Raw genomic sequence first — 19,789 nt, 5'->3', positions numbered from 1 at the left:
GTTTGTGTCCTCTTTGATTTCTTTCATCAGTGTTGTATAGTGTTCTATATATGTCTTTTGTTTCTTTAGGTAGATATAGTCCTAAGTATTTTATTCTTTTTGTTGAAATGGTGAACGGTATTGTTTTCTTAATTTCTCTTTCTGTTTTCTCATTATTGGAGTATAGGAGTGCAAGGGATTTCTCTGTGTTAATTTTATATCCTGCAACTTTACTATATTCATTCATTAGCTCTAGTAATTTTCTGGTAGAATCTTTAGGGTTTTCTATGTAGAGGATCATGTCATCTGCAAACAGTGAGAGTTTTATTTCTTCTTTTCCTATCTGTACTCCTTTTATTTCTTTTTCCGCTCTGATTGCTGTGGCCAAAACTTCCAAAACTATGTTGAATAGCAGTGATGAAAGTGGGCATCCTTGCCTTGTTCCTGACTTTAGGGGAAATGCTTTCAATTTTTCACCATTGAGGATAATGTTTGCTGTGGGTTTGTCATATATAGCTGTTATTATGTTGAGATATGTTCCTTCTATTCCTGCTTTCTGGACGGATTTTATTATAAATGGATGTGGAATTTTGTCAAAGGCTTTTTCTGCATCTATTGAGATAATCATATGGTTTTTATCTTTCAATTCGTTAATGTGGTGTATTACATTGAGTGATTGGCGGATATTAAAGAAACCTTGCATCCCTGGGATAAAGCCCACTTGGTCATGATGTATGATCTTTTTAATACGATGTTGGATTCTCTTTGCTAGAATGTTATTAAGGATTTTTGCATCTATGTTCATCAGTGATATTGGCCTGTAGTTTTCTTTTTTAGTGGCATCTTTGTCTGGTTTTGGAATTAGGGTGATGGTGGCCTCATAGAATGAGTTTGGAAGTTTACCATCTTCTGCAATTTTCTGGAAGAATTTGAGTAGGATAGGTGTTAGCTCTTGTCTAAACTTTTGGTAGAATTCCGCTGTGAATCCGTCTGGTCGTGGGCTTTTGTTTGCTGGAAGATTTCTGATTACAGTTTCGATTTCCGTGCTTGTGATGGGTCTGTTAAGATCTTCTATTTCTTCCTGGTTCAGTTTTGGAAAGTTATACTTTTCAAGAATTTGTCCATTTCTTTCAAGTTGTCCATTTTGTTGGCATATAGCTGTTGGTAGTAGTCTCTTATGATCCTTTGTATTTCTGTGGAGTCTGTTGTGATCTCTCCATTTTCATTTCTCATTTTGTTGATCTGATTCTTCTCCCTTTGTTTCTTGATGAGTCTGGCTAATGGCTTGTCAATTTTGTTTATCTTCTCGAAAAACCAGCTTTTAGTTTTGTTGATTTTTCCTATGGTCTCTTTTGTTTCTTTTGCATTTATTTCTGCCTTAATTTTTAAAATTTCTTTCCTTCTACTGACCCTGGGGTTCTTCGTTTCTTCCTTCTCTAGTTGCTTTAGGTGTAGAGTTAGTTTATTTGTTTTATTTCTTTCTTGTTTCTTGAGGTACGCCTGTATTGCTATGAACCTTCCCCTTAGCATTACTTTTACAGTGTCCCATAGGTTTTGGGTTGTCGTGTTTTCATTTTCATTTGTTTCTATGCATAATTAGATTTCTTTTTTGATTTCTTCTGTGATTTGTTGCTTATTCAGAAGCGTGTTGTTTAGCCTCCATATGTTGGAATTTTTAACAGTTTTTTTTCCTGTAATTGAGGTCTGATCTTTTCCATTGTGGTCAGAGAAGACGGTTGGGATGATTTCAATTTTTTGGAATTTACCAAGGCTAGATTTATGACCCAGGATGTGATCTATCCTGGAGAAAGTTCGCTGTGCACTTGAGAAAAAGGTAAAATTGATTGTTTGGGGGTGAAAAGTCCTGTAAGAATCAATTAAATCTAATTTGTCTATTGTATGACTTAAAGTTTGTGTTTCCTTGTTAATTTTCTGTTTAGTTGATCTATCCGTATGTGTGAGTGGAGTATTAAAATCTCCCACTATTATTGTGTTATTGTTAATTTCCCCTTTCATATTTGTTAGTATTTGCCTTATATATTGTGGTGCTCCTATGTTGGGTGCATATGTATTTATAATAGTTATATCTTCTTCTTGGATTGATCCTTTGATTATTATGTAGTATCCTTCTTTGTCCCTTTTCACAGCCTTTATTTTAAAGTCTATTTCATCTGAAATGAGTATTGCGACTACTGCTTTCTTTTGGTCTACGTTTGCATGAAATATGTTTTTTCCATCCCTTCACTTTCAGTCTGTATGTATCCCTGGTTTTGAGGTGGGTCTCTTGTAGACAGCATATATAGGGGTCTTGTTTTTGTATCCATTCAGCCAGCCTTTGTCTTTTGGTTGGGGCATTCAACCCATTTACATTTAAGGTAATTATTTGTAAGTATGACCCCATTGCCATTTACTTTGTTGTTTTGAGTTCGTGTTTAAACATCCTTTCTGTGTTTCCTGTTTAGAGGAGATCCTTCAGCATTTGTTGGAGATCTGGTTTGGTGGTGCTGAATTCCCTCAGCTCTTGCTTGTCTGTAAAGCTTTTGAATTCTCCTTCATATCTGAATGAGATCCTTGCTGGGTACAGTAATCTGGGTTATAGATTATTCTCTTTTGTTACTTTAAGTATGTCCTGCCATTCCCTTCTAGCCTGAAGAGTTTCTATTGAAAGATCAGCTGTTATCCTTATGCGGGTCCCCTTGTATGTTATTTGTTGTTTTTCCCTTGCTGCTTTTAATATTTGTTCTTTGTGTTTCATCTTTGTTAATTTGATTAATATGTGTCTTGGGGTGTTTCACCTTGGCTTTATCCTGTTTGGGGCTCTCTGGGTTTCTTGGACTTCTGTGACTATTTCCTTCCTCATTTTAGGGAAATTCTCAACTATTATCTCCTCGAGTATTTTTTCATGGCCTTTCCTTTTATGTTCTTCTTCTGGGACTCCTATGATTCGAATGTTGAGGCGTTTCATATTGTCCCAGAGGTCCCTGAGGTTTTCCTCATTTTTTTGGATTCTTTTTTCCTCTCTGCTTCATTTATTTCCATCCATCTATCTTCTACCTCACTTATCCTATCTTCTGCCTCTGTTATTCTACTGTTGGTTCCCTCCAGAGTGTCTTTTATCTCCTTTATATCATTATTCATTTTATATTGACTCCTTTTTATTTCTTCTAGGTCCTTGATAAACATGTCTTGCATCTTTTCAATCCTTGTCTCCAGGCTATTTATCTGTAACTCCATTCTGTTTTCAAGATGTTGGGTCATTTTTATTATCATTATTCTAAATTCTTTTTCAGATAGATTCCCTATCTCCTCTTTTGTTTGGTTTAGTGGGCATTTCTCATTTTCCTTTACTTGCTGAGTATTTCTCTGCCTTTTGATCTTGTTTAGCTTGCTGTGTTAGGCATGGCCTTTCTGTATTCTGGTAGTTTGAGGTTCCTCTTTATTGTGGAGGTTCCACACTGTGGGTGGGGTTGAACGGGTGGCTTGTCAAGGCTTCCTGGATGGGGGAGCTTGTGTTGGTGTTCTGGTGGATGGAGCTGGATTTCTTCTCTCTAGAGTGCAATGGAGTGTCCAGTATTGAGTTTTGAGATGCCTATGGATTTGGTGTGCCTCTCGGCAGCCTGTATATGGACGTTCAGCGCTATGTTCCTGCGATGCTGGAGAATTTGTGTGGTATGTCTTGCTCTGGAACTTATTGGCTCTTGGGTGGAGCTTGGTTTCAGTGTATATGTGGAGGCTATTGGATTATCTCTTATTAATTAATGTTTCCCCTGGCTTTGAGTCTTATTCTTGTAGTAGCCTCAAGACTTCTCCATCCATACATCATCAATAATAAAACTTTTAGGTTAATGGTGAAAAGATTCTCCACAGTGAGGGATACACAGAAAGGTTCACTGAGTTACATGGAGATGTGAAGGGGGGGGGTTGAGGTCACCAGGAAGGGAAGAGGGGGACTCCAACGTGGAGAGAGCAGTCTAGCCAGTAAGCACTTCCCTCTGTGCTCTCCACAGTCTGGAACCCTCAGAGCGGTTCACAGAGATACATAGAGAGGGGGGAGGAAGGTAATAGAGGTGAGCATAAGTAGAAAGGGAGGGATCAGGAGGGGAGAGAGAGATCTGGGCAGTATTCTGTTCCCGATGTGTTCTGCAGTACCCAGAACACCCTCAGAATTCACAGAATTGGGTGGAGAAGAGAAGGAGGAGGGTGGGAGATACAGGTTCCCTGGGGGAGAAGAAAGAGCGTCAATAGGGGGAGAGAGTAATGAAGCCAGTAATCACACTCCTGAGTAAAAATGAGTCCTAAAGATTGGGTTCTGAAGTGTGCAAAATTGATATCAAATATGTAAATCAAAGATTAAAAATCTAGAGTAGAGGTTAGCCTCTTATAAAACATACAATATAAAAAAAGAAAAAAAGGAAACAGTGTAAAAAGAAAAAAAATAAAATAGCAAAACAGTAAAAAAAAAAAAAAGAAACAGTAAAAAAAAAGTAAAACAGGAAAAAAAATTGTAAAAAAAAAGAAACCAGAAAAGGTATAAGATGTATGTATGCAGTTTGCTTTAAAAATAGGTTTTTTTTTTTTTTTCTGCAAGGTAACAGTGGGTTATGAAACTGAAAGTTGAAGGTGTAATAGAGGACTTCAAGAAAAAAGAAAGAAAAAGAAAAAAATTTAAAAAATAATGACAATAATAAAAATATGTATCCCGGTCTTTCTCTGGAGCTGTTGTGATCAGTGTGGGGTCTGTTCAGTTTCAGATAGATCCTTGTTCCTGCTTATACTTTTCAAGATCTGTAGACCCCTTTCAATGCAGTCGGTGGTCACTACAGCGATTTTAATCTGTTGGCCTGTCACTTCCAAAGCGCTTCCCTCTGTTTATTTGGCTTCTGTTTGCAGGTCTCTTCAGTATCTAATTTCTGCCCTGCCACAAAGGGGCAGAGGTGGTCTCTTTAGGTTCGCTTGTCCAGTCATGCTGTGAGGAGGGAGGAACACTGAAAACCTATATCACTGGCATGTGTGTGGCGAGCTCGCAGTGTCTCGGCCACACTGGGTTCGCCCCCGCTCATGGCGTGTGTGCTTTCCCCGTCTACCCTGCTCAGGCTTCAGGTTACTCGGTCGGGGAGTGCGCCCTGAGATGTGTGCACTTCCTAGGTCTAAGCCACTCAGGTTCAGGCTCCCGGTTACTCCACAAAGGCGCAGACTCGGTTGCGCCCGCGGTTTGTGCTGTTCCCGATCGGAGCAGCTCAGGCAGCCAGGAGTTTGGCGAGCGCACTCTCCCCTGTTGGGGCGGTGCGGCTTATCACCTCCCTGGTCCCCGTCTCGGTTTACGGGCGCGCCCGGCTCCGGTGTGTTTTGTGTCGGTTCTGGGGAGCTGGTTTCTGATTGCGACCCTCCCGGCGGCTGTCGACCCTCTGGCACCTCAGGCAGTCTTTGCTTAGAAACTGGGAGCCTGTTTGCAGTTTGGTAGTGGGTGCCCTCTCTCGGGCCGAGTTTGCCCCTTTCCGGCTCTGGCTGGCCCCGCCTGCCCACTGTGTCCGGCAGGGGATGGGGCGGTCCGCAGCCGGCTAGGTCTCCCCTGGTATCGCTCAGTCCTTTGTTCTGTGAGCCGGCCGGCAGTGCCTTAGATTTGGGCTTTTCACGGGATAGTTCTCTCTCTCTGGCTGTCCCAAAGTTTAGGTTACTATCTCACGTTAGCTCCCTCAGATTGCCCTCAGGGCATTCAGGCCCAGTCCTTACCCTAAGCAGTGCCGCCCGCTCCTCTCCGTTCAGCCCCCTCTTGCTGGTGGCGGCTGCAAGCGTCTGGGGTTCTTTGCTGGGAGTTTCCTTTAGGCACGTAATCTGTGGGTTTTATTTATTTTTTCTCCCAGTTATGTTGCCCTCCGAGATTCGAAATCTTCCCCCAAACTCACCGGTGAGAGGGTTTCCTGGTGCTTGGAAATTTCTCCTCTTTACAACTCCCTCCTCGGGATGGGTCTCCGTCCCTAACTCTTTTGTCTCACTTTTTATCATTTATAATTTCTCCTATCTCTTTTTGAAGATAATGTGCCATCTTTGTGGATGCCTGACGTCTTCTGCCAGCGTTCAGATATAGTTTTGTGAAGTTTGCTCAGCGTTCAGATGTTCTTTCGACAAATTTGTGGAGGAGAAAGTGGTCTCCCCATCTTATTCTTCCGCCATCTCAGCCCCGCTCCTCCTTCACCTTTTTAAAATGAAGCTGTTTTGGAAAAAAAATGCCTTGTTCTTCCTCGAAATAGCTGTTTTCCGTTTGGTCAGGATGGATGCATCAGGTTTGGGCCAAAGACGGAGATGTGGCCACATGAGGTCAGGAAGGTTTCTCTCCACATTATAAATAAATGTCCCCAATGGGAGCTTTCCTGGGAAGTCCAGTTCTAGAGAATTTACTGACAGAGACAGAGACAGAAGGGAAATCCGGGGTCATTCTCAGAAGAACACTGGGAGGGAATGAATTAGTCTTTCAGTGGCTAAGATGGCAACTTGAGCTACAAGGAGCTTTGTGGGCAACGTGTGACCTTGACTCTGTCCAGGCACATCCTGGTCATTTCATCTTCATGGGTCACATAAGTATTTCTCTTTCCATCATTTAAACATGTGAACACTCCTCAGCTCCATGGCTGGACAAAAGTAGGGCATGGTTTGGCCCCTCAAGCCATCCCTGGCTGGTGCTGTGAAAGGAATGGGATGGGACTGGTTTAGAGAGGACCTTACAAGAGCTTCCTTGTTCTTCTTTCTGGGTATGGGAGCCTGCCATGTGGAAGGTGACAGTGTGTGTCACAACTCCCAGTTGATGGATATTCAGGTTGTCTGCTGACATCAGCCATGGCCAGCAGACCAGCCTTGTGTGCAAGTCATGAGCTAGGTGAGGAAGCTATGGAATTCATCTCAGGAGGTTACATCCAAGGCTCAGGGACTGGCCAGGACTTGGAGGTTCCAGACAGGGCAGCAGGAACTTCTGCCTCTGATTTTAGTCTGAATGAGCTGTTCTCAGGGCTCAGTGGCTCAGAGTCTAGAAATGAGGAGGAGAGGAAGGCCACCAGCTGTCTGCCGTGGGCCTTGCTCCTGGCTCTGAGCAATGGCTAAGTGCAGGGCAGGATGGCCACCACCACCTACCCCCTTCTACCACTTCCCCGACCTGCACAGCTGGCCTGGTAGGTCTCCTGCTGCTGCTAAGTCCCTTCAGTTGTGCCCGAGTCTGTGGGACTTCATTGATGGCAGCCCACCAGGCTCCCCTGTCCCTGGGATTCTCCAGGCAAGAACACTGAAGTGGGTTGCCATTTCCTTCTCCAATGCATGAAAGAGAAACGTGAAAGTGAAGTTGCTCAGTCGTGTCTGACTCTTCACGACTCCAGGGACTGCAGCCTACCAGGCTCCTCCATCCATGGGATCTTCCAGGCAAGAGTACTGGATTGGGTTGCCATTGCCTTCTCCACTGGTGGGTCTAGAGATGACCTTTAATGCAGCCAGGCATTATCGCCACCTAGTGGTCGTCTTGGAGAGCTGCAGCCCTTAGAGCTGGAGCTAGACCCAGGAGGGCACCGGTGAAGGGTCATTCATGAAACAGCTGTGTGCTGAGCATCTGTGGTGAACCAGGCACTGAGGACACAGGCTCTGCCTTCATCCATCTGACATTCTCACTGGGAAGCAGATCTGTATATGATAGAATCCTAGGTGGGATAGAATCAAATATGTAGAGTATGGAAGGGAAGTAGTTGGTGTGATTGGGGACGGCCTCTTGTAGAACTGGCCTTTGAACTGAAACCTTTATGCGGGAATTGAGCATGATATCTTTGGCAATGATTTCGTAGTGCTGGCTGAATGTTAGAAGCTCCTGGCAAGTATTAAAACAACAATAAATGTTCAGGTGCCACCCTCTTTCCCCAAGTAACGATATCTGACTCTCTCAGGTGGGGTTGGGGCATCCATAAGTTCTTCAGGTGATTCTGCTGGGCAGTTAAATCTCAGAGCCTGTAATCTGATTGGAAAAATGCCCATGGTAGAAGGGGAAGCAAATAGAAAAACCTGAGGGGGCTTCTGGATCTTCTCAGAATAGGAGGAAGGTGAGGGAGGCCAGAATGAGGGAATGAGCATTGGAAATGGAGCTGATGAGGTCAGAGAATGAAGAGAAATCAAGGGGTTTGGGGGCTGAATTATGATCAGAAGGAACTGGGAAGCCAAGGTGGTTGGCATTTTAAAAAGGCTTTATTGAGATAGCATTTAAAGTGTATAATTGCTTTGGGTATTTTACAATTTTTTTTTAAATGTGGTAAATGAGATGTAACAAAATTTGTCCTTTTAATCATTTTTTAAGTGTGTTAGTCAAGGTCCGGGTTTAAACATGTAAATCAGCAGGTAAAGGAACATGATAAATGTGCACCAAACCAAACAAAAGGGGAAGAGATAGAGAGTCTTCCGGAAAAAGAATTCAGAATAAGGAAGTTAAAAATGATCCAAAATCTGGAAAACAAAACGAAGTTACAGATAAATAGCCTGCAGACAAGGATTTAGAAGACGGAAGAATCATTGAACAGGAATCTAGAAGAAATAAAAAAGAGTCAATCAATAATGGATAATGCAATATATGAGATCAAAAACTCTCTGAAGGGAAACACAAGTAGAATAACAAAGGCAGAAGATAGGATAACCGAGGTAGAATTGAATGGTAGAAATAAATGAAGCAGAGAGGGAAAAAAAAATAGAATTAACAGAATAGAGGACAACCTCAGAAAATTCTGGGACAACGTTAAAGGCCCCAACATTCAAATCAGAGGCGTCCCAGAAGAAGAAGAGAAAAAGAAATGCCATGAGAAAATACTTGAGGAGATAATAGTTGAAAAATGCCCTAAAAAGGGAAAGGAAATAGTCACCCACATGCAAGAAACCCAGAGAGTCCCAGGCTGGATAAACATAAGGTGAAACACCAAAAAACACATATTAATCAAATTCACAAAGATGAAACACAAAGAACAAATATTAAAAGCAGCAAGGGAAAAACAACAAATTACACACAATGGGATTCTCACAAGAATAACAGCTGATGTTTCAACAGAAACTCTTCAGGCCAGAGGGAATGGCGGGACATACTTAAAGTGATGAAGAAGAAAATGTTTCAACCCAGATTACTTTACCCAGCAAGGATCAAATTCAAATCTGAAGGAGAAATCAAAACTTTACAGACAAGCAAAAACTGAGAGAATTCAGCACCACCAAACCTGCTCTTCAACAAATGCTAAAGATCTTCTCTAGGCAGGAAACACAGAAAGGTTGCATAAACCTGAACCCAAAAAGTAAAGCAAATGGCAACAGGATCATACCTGTCAATAATTAACCTCACATGTGAATGGGTTGAATGCCACAATCAAAAGACAAAGACTAGCTGAATGGATACAAAAACAAGACCTCTAATTATGTTGTCTACAAAAGACCCACCTGAAAACAAGAGACACATACAGACTGAAAATGAGGGGCTGGAAAAAGAAACCAGAAGAAAGCAGAGGTAGTAATACTCATATCATATAGAATACACTTTAAAATAAAGCCTGTGAAAGAGACAAAGAAATACACTATATAATGATCAAAGCATCAAACTGAGAAGAAGATGTAACAATTAAAAATACATAAACACCCAACATAGGAGGACAGCAATATGTTAGGAAAGTGCTATCAAGCATCAAAGGGGAGATTAACAATAACACAATAATAGTGGAAGACTTTAATACCCCACTCACACTTATAGATGGGTCAAGTAAACCAAAAATCAACAAGGAAATACAAACTTTAAGTGATACAATAGGACAGAGAAACCTAATTGATATCTATACTAATTTCACCCCAAAACAATGAATTTCACATTTTTTCTCAAGTATACATGGAAAGTTCTCCAGGAGAGATCATATCCTTGGCCATAAGTCCATCCTTGGTAAATTCAAAAAACCTTGAAATCATTCCAAGCATATTTTCTGACCGCAATGCAGTAAGACTGGAGGTCAACTGCAGGAGAAAAACTATTAAAAATTCAAACATATGGAGGCTGAATGCCACGCTGGTAAATAACCAACAAATCACAGAGGAAATCAAAATATGCATAGAAACAACTGAAAATGAAAACACATCAAGCCAAAACCTATGGGACGCTGTAAAATCAGTGCTAAGGTGAAGGTTTATAGCCAAACAGCCTCACCTCAAGAAACAAGAACAAAGTCAAACAAATAACCTAACCCTATGCCTAAAGCAACTAGAAAATGAAGAAATTAAGAACCCCAGGGTTAATAGAAGGAAAGAAATCGTAAAATAGGGTACAAATAAATGTAAAAGAAACAAAAAAGACCAGAGCAAAAATCAACAAAGCTAAAAGCTGATTCTTTGAGAAGATAAATAAAATTGACAAACCATTAGCCGGATTCATCAAGAGACAAAGGGAGAAGAATCTAATCAACGAATTAAAAATGAAAATGGAGAGATCACAACAGACAACACAGAAATACAAATGATTATAAGAGACTACTATCAGCAACTATATTCCAATAAAATGGACAACTTGGAAGAAGACACATGCTTAGAAAAGTACAACTTTCAAAAACTGAGCCAGAAAGAAACAGAAAATCTTTACAGACCCATCACAAGCACGGACATTGAAAGTGTAATCAGTAATCTTCCAGCAAACAGAAGCCCAGCACCAGACAGCTTCACAGCTGGAATCTACCAAAAATTGAGAGAAGAGCTAATATCTATACTACTCAAACTATTCCAGAAAATTGCAGAGGAATGGAGACTTCTAAACTCATTCTATGAAGCCACCATTACCCTAATACCAACACCAGACAAAGATGCCACGAAAAAAGATAACTACAGGCCAATATCACTGATGAACATAGATGCAAAATCCTTAACAAAATTCAAGCAAGCAGAACCCAACAACATATTAAAACAATCATATATCATGACCAAGTGGGCTTTATCCCAGGGATGCAAGGGTTCTTCAATATCTACAAATCAATCAACATAATCCACCACATTAGCAAATTGAAAGATTAAAAAAAAACACATATGCTTATCTCAATAGCTGCAGAGAACGTCTTGAACAAAATTCAACATAAATTAACCATCAAAACACCTCAGAAAGCAGGCATAGAAGGAACATACCTAAACATAATAAAATCTATATATGACAAACCCACAGCAAACATTATCCTCAATAGTGAAAAATTGAAAGCACTGCCCTTAAAGTCAGGATCAAGTTAAGGGTGTGCACTCTCAGCATTACTATTCAACACAGTTTTGGAAGTTTTGGCCAGAGGGATCAGAGCAGAAAAACAAATACAAGGAATCCGGATTGGAAAAGAAGAAGTAAAATTCGCACTGTTTGCAGATGCCATGATCCTCTACATAGAAAACCCTAAACACTCCACCAGAAAATTACTAGAGCTAATCAATGAATAGAGTAAAGTTGCAGGATACAAAATGAACACGCAGAAATCCCTTGCATTTCTGTACACTAACAAGGAGAAAACTGAAAGAAATATTAAAGAAACAATTCCATTCACCACTGCACCAAAAAGAATAAAATAGTGAGGAATATATCTACCTACAGAAACAAAAGTCCTATATATAGAAAACTATAAGATGCTGGTGAAAGAAATGAAACTGGACACAAATAAATGGAGAAATACACCATGTACATGGATTGAAAGAATCAATATAGTGAAAATAGGTATGCTACTCAAAGCAATCTATACATTCAATGCAATCCCTATCAAGCTACCAACAGTATTTTTCAGGGAACTGGAAGAAATAATTTCACAATTTGTATGGAATTACAAAAAACCTCGAATAGTCAAAGCAATCTTGAGAAAGAAGAATGGACCTGGAGGAAATGTCCTGCCTGATTTCAGGCTATACTACAAAGCTACAGTCATCCAGACAGTGTGGTCCTGGCACACACATACACACACAATATATATATGAATGGATCAAAATCGCAAGCCCAGAGATACATCCACACACCTATGGATACTTTAACTTTGACAGAGGAGGCAAGAATATACAATGAAGACAAGACAATCTCTTTAACAAGCAGCGCTGGGAATACAGGTCAACCACTTGTAAAAGAATGAAACTAGAACAGTTTCTAACACCGTACACAAAAATAAACTTAAAATGGATTAAAGATCTAAATGTAAGACCACAAACTATAAAACTCCTAGAGGAAAACACAGGCAAAACACTTTCTGACAGAAATCACAACAGGATCCTCTATGACCCATATCCCAGACTAATGGAAATAGAAGCAAAAATACACAAATGGGACCTCATTAAACTTAAAAGCTTTTGCACAACTAAGGAAACTCTAAGTAAGGGAAAAAGACGGCCTTCACAATGGGCGAAAATAATAGCAAACGAAGCCACTGACAATGAATTAATCTCAAAACTATACAAGTAATGCCTGCAGCTCAATTCCAGAAAAATAAATGACCCAATCAAAAAATGGGCCAAAGAACTAAACAGACATTTCTCCAAAAAAGACATACAGATGGCTAACAAACACATGAAACGATGCTCAAATCACTCATTATAAGGGAAATGCAAATCAAAACCATAATGAGGTACCATCTCACACCAGGCAGAAAGGCTGCTATCCAAACGTCTACAAACAATAAATCCTGGAGAGGGTGCAGAGAAAAGGGAACCCTCTTACACTGTGGGTGGGAATACAAACTAGTAGAGCTACTATGGAGAACAGTGTGCAGATTATTAACAAAACTGGAAACGGAACTGCCATATGTATCAGCAGTCCTACTGCTGGGCGTAAACCCCAAGGAAACCAGAACTGAAAGAGACACATGTGCCCCAATGTTCATCGCAGCACTGTTTATAATAGCCAGGACACGGAAGCAACCCAGATGTCCATCAGCAGAAGAATGGATAAGAACGCTGTGGTGCATATACACAATGGAATATTACTCATATATTCAAAAGAATGCATTTGAATCAGTTTTAACGAGGTGGATGAAACTGGACCCTATTATACAGAGTGAAGTAAGCCAGAAAGAAAAGCACCAACAACACACACACGCACGCACACACACACACACACACACACATGCCATATGTGTGTGTGTATATATATAGGCTTCAGAAAGATGGTAATGATAACCTTATATGCAAGACAGGAAAAGAGACACAGATGTATACAACAGTCTTTTGCACTCTGCAAGAGAAGGGAAGTGTGGGGTGGATTCAGAGAATAGTGTTGAAACATGTATATTTCCATATGTGAAACAGAACTCCAGTCCAGGTCCCATGCATGAGACAGAGTGTTCAGGGCTGTGGCAATGGGGTGACCCAGAGTGATAGGACTGGGCGAGGGAGGGGTTCAGGATGGGAAACACATGTACAACCGTGGCTGATTCAGGTCAACGTATGACAAAACCACTACAATATTGTAGAGTAATTAGCCTCCAATTAAAATAAATAAATTAAAAAAAGGAAGAAAACTAAAAAATTCAAAACGAAAAACATGTAACTGTTTTCTAAACTGCAGCATTCACAGACCATCTTCATCTTGGACTACATGAGGACACCACCTCTATTATTACTATTTTTTTTAATCCAGCAAAAGAAAGGTCACTCTCATTCCTTCTAGCATCACTGGTGTGGGTGTATCCCATGTGCTGAGCTGTGTGCTTGAGCGATTGCTCCGAACAGGAATCTTTTGGTCTCCATGACAACCCGAGGAGGCAAGTACTAATCACAGTCCATTCTCGAGATGAGGAAAGTGATATGCTCCATGTCACACGACAGGTCAGTCAGCACCACAGCCTGGATTCAGATGGGTCTACCCGACTCACAACCCAGGTCAGTGACCCCCTCAGAGGGACACTGGCCCAGAGTCTGTGGCAGTATAATAATTTGACAAAATGCCTCTCCCTGACTCCACTGCCCATGGGGTTGGACATTGTTCCTTACTTAGTCTAGTTTTGCAAAGAGGCTTGATGGTTAAATGAAGTTAGAGGGGTGTCAGCTTTCTACTTGAAAAGAATAAAATCCATTACAGGTAACTTTGAGCAGGAAAGAAACTTATTAAGAATATTAAGTGACTCAGATTTCTGGGAGGGAAGGCTGCAGAGGCAGCCATGGACAATATAGAAATTAATTGCAGGATCTTCTGTCACTCATTGGAAAAGACCCTGATGTAGGGAAAGATTGAGGGCAGGAGAAGAAGGGGATGGCAGAGGATGAGAAGGTGGGATGGCGTCGCCAACTCAATGGACATGGGTTTGGATGGACTTTGGGAGTTGGTGACAGACAGGGAGGCCTGGCATGCTGCAGTTCATGGGGTCGCAGAGAGTCGGACTCGACTGAGTGACTGAACTGAACTGAACTGTCACTACCACTGGCTCCAGACACAGCAGCTGTCACTAGTGTCATGGCTTATGTCTCTTCCACCTCTGCTAGATTGAATTCTATGCATCAGAATCCACTTGCCTTGCTTTCACCTATAGGTATATCCATTGGTTAAGCCTGCATTCCATGTGGCTGTAGTAATTGAGTCTTAAGTGCCATCTGGATGTATTTGATTGGCTAAGCCTGGGTACCATCTGGGTGCATCTAATTGATTGAGCCTAGGTCACATGGTTACGTTCTGACTGCAAAAGAGGTGGCAAAACTGAGATTCAGACTGTTTCTAGTGCAGATTCGTAAGATGGAAAATTAAAGAATTGACTAAAAATCTCCTCCCTGCAGACTTGTCCAAAGTCTCTTTTTCAGTCAGGTCAGCTTTTCAAAGCTCAATTCACCCTACTAAGTAAAGCAGAAGGGTTTAGTAAGTCAAGCGGTCTGTGCTCTGCTGTGTTAATTTGCCTAGGCTGGGGCTACATTTCCTAGAACCCCTTTCTTTGATTTTGAGTTCAGTCAGTCTGTTCAGCGGCTTAGTTGTGTCCATTTCTTTGTGAGCCCATGGACTGCTGCAAGTCAGGCCTCCCTGTCCAACATCAACACCCTGGAGCTTACTCAAACTCATGTCCATTGAGTCGGTGATGCCATCCAACCAACTCGTCTTCTGTTGTCTCCTTCTCCTCCCACCTTCGATCTTTCCCAGCATCAGGGTCTTTCGAATCAGTCAGTCCTTTGCGTCAGATGGCCAAAGTATTGGAGTTTCAGCTCAGCATCAGTCCTTCCAATGAATATTCAGGACTGATGTCTTTTAGGGCGAACTGGTTGAATCTCCTTGCAGTCCAAGGGATTCTCGAGAGTCTTCTCCAACACCACAGTTTCACAGCATGAATTCTTTTGGTGCTCAACTTTCTCTCTACTCCAGCTCTGACATCCATACAGGACTACTGGAAAACCCATAGTTTCAACTAGGGGATTCCTCTGCCTTTTGTAAAACCAGCTTGAACATCTGGAAGTTCACAGTTCACATATTGCTGGAGCATAGCTTGGAGAATTTTGAGCATTAATTTACTAGTGTGGGAGATGAGTGCAATTGTGCGGTAGTTTGAGCATTCTTTGGCACTGCCTTTCTTTGGGATTGGAATGTAAACTGAACTTTTCCAGTCCTGTGGCCACTGTGGAGTTCTCCAAATTTGTTGCCATATTGAGTGCAGCACGTTCTCAGCATCATCTTTCAGGATTTCGAAATAGCTCAACTGGAATTCCAGCACTTCCACTAGCTTTGTTCCTAGTGGTGCTTTGTAAGGCCCACTTGACTTCATATTCTAGGATGTCTGGTTCTAGGCGAGTGATCACACCAGTGTGATTATCTACATCGTGAACATCTTTTTGTACAGTTATCCTGTGTATCCTTGCCACCTCGTCTTAATATCTTCTGGCCTGGAGGCACACAGATACCCTCTGTGCCTGCCCAGTAGCCTCCTACTGGAGACATCAGTGCTCAGACCACTGGATGGGAAGTGATCTGAAGCTATTCCTCCACAGCCTCTTTATAAAAAAAAAAAAAAGCCATGGAAAAGAGGTTGAAAGAAATTAAATTAAAAAAACAAAATCATGTTGTAAGATGAGAACCTTGACAGTGGAAAAGGAGGAGCATGTGGCAAAAAGCATAGGTTCTTGGGAAATAGGATTCTCCTTAGTAACAACATTTGCATTTCAAAATTTGGAACATGGCCTCTTATAATATATCTTCCTAGGGACATGGTCCTTGTATTGTAATTTATCAAAATCCACTGACTTTCATAAAAAGTATGAATTTTTACAACATATGCAAAAAATTCTAGTCAAATCTCACTCGTTAGGTTAGTCATATCCATGGTTTTAAATACTACTTCAAAATGGAAAAAATTAAATTTCAGGAAAATGTGTTTTAATATTTTTTATAAAGCAACACGAAATATCCAAAATATTTTCTCTTACTGTATCAATGGATAAAAGCATAAAATTTCCTTTACTTGATAAAATAATGAGTTAAAAATGAAAAAAAAAATCCAGAGTAGAGGCCTTGTAGTTGTCTCTATACAACAAGCTATGTAATGATTTCCATTTTACGTTAGTCATAGTGGTGGTCACTCTAATGAGAAGTAACCTTGTATTTATCGAAATACCCAATAAATCAAAATTCTCAGGTGGAAAAAAAAAAAATCATGGGTTCTGGAAAAGAGGAGCTCTGATGGGATGACGTCACATAGACCCTTTCTCATAAACTTAAGAATGTGCTCAAAAAGTGACCAGCACAGTGTGTAATCCTTACTAAATGGTTCTCTGTCTTTCTGATTAGATGTTGTCTGCTCCCTTTCAGTAGTTGGGGAGTATTTTCTTTCTCTTTAGCCTCAGATTACTGCCACCCAAGGAAGGGGCTGAGAAAAAAATGACAGCAACACCTCTGTGTAATAAGCCCACTGGCATCTTTCGTGGGAAAGAAGAAGGATTCCATAATTTCACTTGCTAGTACTCAGGGGAGATGGTGCCCGCATATGCAGAGCTTCCTGGCCAGCATCCACTGTATCAGATCCATGGTGGAGGCTCCCTTGTAGTGCATGGATGGTGGGGAGGAGAGTCTGTGCACACAGAACAGCAGTAGGCGTGTTAACCCAAGTGCCTCTGGGAGACACAGGCAGTCAGCTCTGGGAACAGAGTCATACAAGCAAGTTATTAGAACAGCCACATCTTATCTCCATGCAGAAAATATTTTTTAGTAATCTTCTCAAGATCTCAGAAGTTAGGATGTTAAATACCATGATATCAAGCTAGTGGTTGATCAAGTTAATTGCACACAATTTTTATTTGATTTATTCGATTTGGTTTGTTTGTTTGTTTGTTTGTTTTTGATCTGCTACAGAGCTTATGGGCTCCTCATACCCTGACCAGAGATTGAACCCACAGCCTCAGCAGGGAAAGCACGGAATCCTAACCACTGGACTACCAGGGAATTCCTCATCTTTTTAAATCTGAGTAATTCGGTAAAGAGTAGAGCAGAGACTTTGATCACCCCTATGCCCACCAACTGCAAATCACCACTTCCTGACATTATCACTTACTTTCTTCCAATCTTGTACACACTCACAAATGTCTGTGAAAAATGACTCAAGTGAATGTGTATGTGCTTGAGTGTATGTTTACTGGGCATATTGGCAATAATTTGAAGATATCTGAAGAACAGCCCTTGTCAGCCGGTTGGTATATCTGTGATTGTCCATCCAGCCTCTCCTGGAGAGAATGCTAGAGTCTGCCACTGAGCCCTTTCAGATTAAGTCAGCGTCCTTCTGGGCTACCTGCCCCAGTGGTGAAATTTGCTTTCAAAGTTGAGGTATCACTCAAGGCATCTCTGTGGATCCTGCAGGGGTTTTGCTCTCCCAGGTTTGATATTCAAGCTGAGCCTGAAGCACAGGAGAGAATGACCCTGTGCTTCCCATTTTCAAATTTGTTTTCTCTGTGGCAGCACTGGAATTAAACTGGGGATACCTTAGGTACAATTCCCAAGCATTGTTTCATTCCTAGTACATCATATCTCTACCCTTAAACTCATCACAGAAAATCCAGAAACAGCAAAATAAGAGAAAAAGAAAAGTGTCAGCCAAATCCACCCATTAAGAGGCCCTGGTGTACCATACTGAACTGTTCCCCACCCAGGCTTTTTCTCTCTGAAAAGTTTTTCGAAGTTTCTGGTCTACACGTTGCCTTGGGATGTCCAGTGATTTTGCAGACCTATACGAGGCTTCTGGTGAAGGGAAAGAAAATGGTGTTCCATGAGAGCTGGGATTTTCATTTTCATACTCTAGCTGCTATCGGTGACAAATTCCCCACAATTCCCCTTCTGGCTCCCAGCTGCCACTCCTGTCATTAACTTCCCATGACACTCGGTTGTGTTCCAAGGGCAGGCTTCATGCTGAAGGAGGGTAATATATACAAAGTACTCTGTACGTATGCAATTGACTCTGCCTGACTATTATTATTGTTATTATTATTCTTACTTTTTTTCTTTTTTGTTTCAACACTGTGCACAGGCTTTCTCTAGTTAGGGCAAGCAGGAGCTACTCCTCATTGCAGAGTGCAGTCTTCTCATTGAGGTAGCTTCTCCTGTTGTGGAGCAAAAGCTGTAGAATATGTTGTCAGTAGTTGTGGCCTGGGGGCTTAGCTACTCTATAGCAAGTGAAATCTCCTGGGGCCAGGGATTGAACCTGTGTCCCCCTGCATTGCCAAAGGGATTCCCAACCACTGGACCAGCAGAGAAGTCTGACTCCGCCTAATGGAAAAGATAAAATTAACATGGGGAATGCCTATAGAAAGATACAGAGATGCTCACAGAATAGGAAGAAAGGGTTAGCAGCCAGGCCTTTCGAGGCATGTGAAGCAGGCAAATTTGGGGATCAAAGTATCAAGAGCCCACTGGTATTTTCTTCTGCACCCTACTCTTGGGATGAACCAAGGCCAACCACTTTTTGGAGTTGCCTTCGAGCCTCAAAGTCCAAAGTGGGAGATAGGGGGATTTTCTTTGGCTTGGCCACTCAGTGCATGCAGGGGACTGGATGACTGCCCCTCAAAAACCAAAGATGTTCTTAGATACCAGAAGAAAAGAGAACGGAGGCTGACTGGGCATGAGCACAGGGAGCCACTGCTGTTTGGGAAGTTAATGGAAGCTCTGATCCTGCTCCTCCCAGACGGCAGATACTCACAGCACTCTCACACACTCGGGGACATAATGAAACACAGTCCTAAGCCCACCCATGGGTCTCCTGGTGAAAAGCTCCCAGCTCCCCACAGTGACACTGTCTCTTCTCCATCTCCCTGCCCTCTTCCATCTCCCCAGCACCTGCAACTTCTCCACTGATGGCTTCCACGGTTCTGCCCCGGGAGCCAGCCTGTGCCTGGGTTGCTGTGTGCACGATGGTGTGGACTGGGTGAGAAAGCTTGCCTTCCGTGACCATTAGGTGAAGGAGATGTACAATGCCTACAGAAACAAAGTCGGCAGTGAGTGGGCCAGGGAGAGGACCATCCATGGTGGTTGAAATGTGTCTGCCAGGGCTCCAGGAGCACCACCGGACCAAGGGAAATTCATCAAGAATGGATGCTGTCACTCATATCCCACCTGCTCGGTACCAGCTTCCAGTTCAGTTCAGTTCAATCGCTCAGTCGTGTCCGACTCTTTCTGACCCCATGAATCGCAGCACGCCAGGCCTCTCTGTCCATCACCAACTCCCGGTGTCCACCCAAACCCATGTTCCTCGAGTCGGTGAGGCCATCCAACCATCTCATCCTCTGTCGTCCCCTTCTCCTCCCGCCCCCAATCCTACCCAGCATTAGGGTCTTCTCCAATGAGTCAACACTTCGCATGAGGTGCCCAAAGTAC

Source organism: Giraffa tippelskirchi, chromosome Y, assembly GCF_054371585.1.
Source record: "Giraffa tippelskirchi isolate mGirTip1 chromosome Y, T2T-mGirTip1v1.2.pri, whole genome shotgun sequence".
In the NCBI taxonomy this organism is placed as follows: Eukaryota; Metazoa; Chordata; class Mammalia; order Artiodactyla; family Giraffidae; genus Giraffa; species Giraffa tippelskirchi.
Note: the sequence above shows the minus strand (reverse complement) of the source record.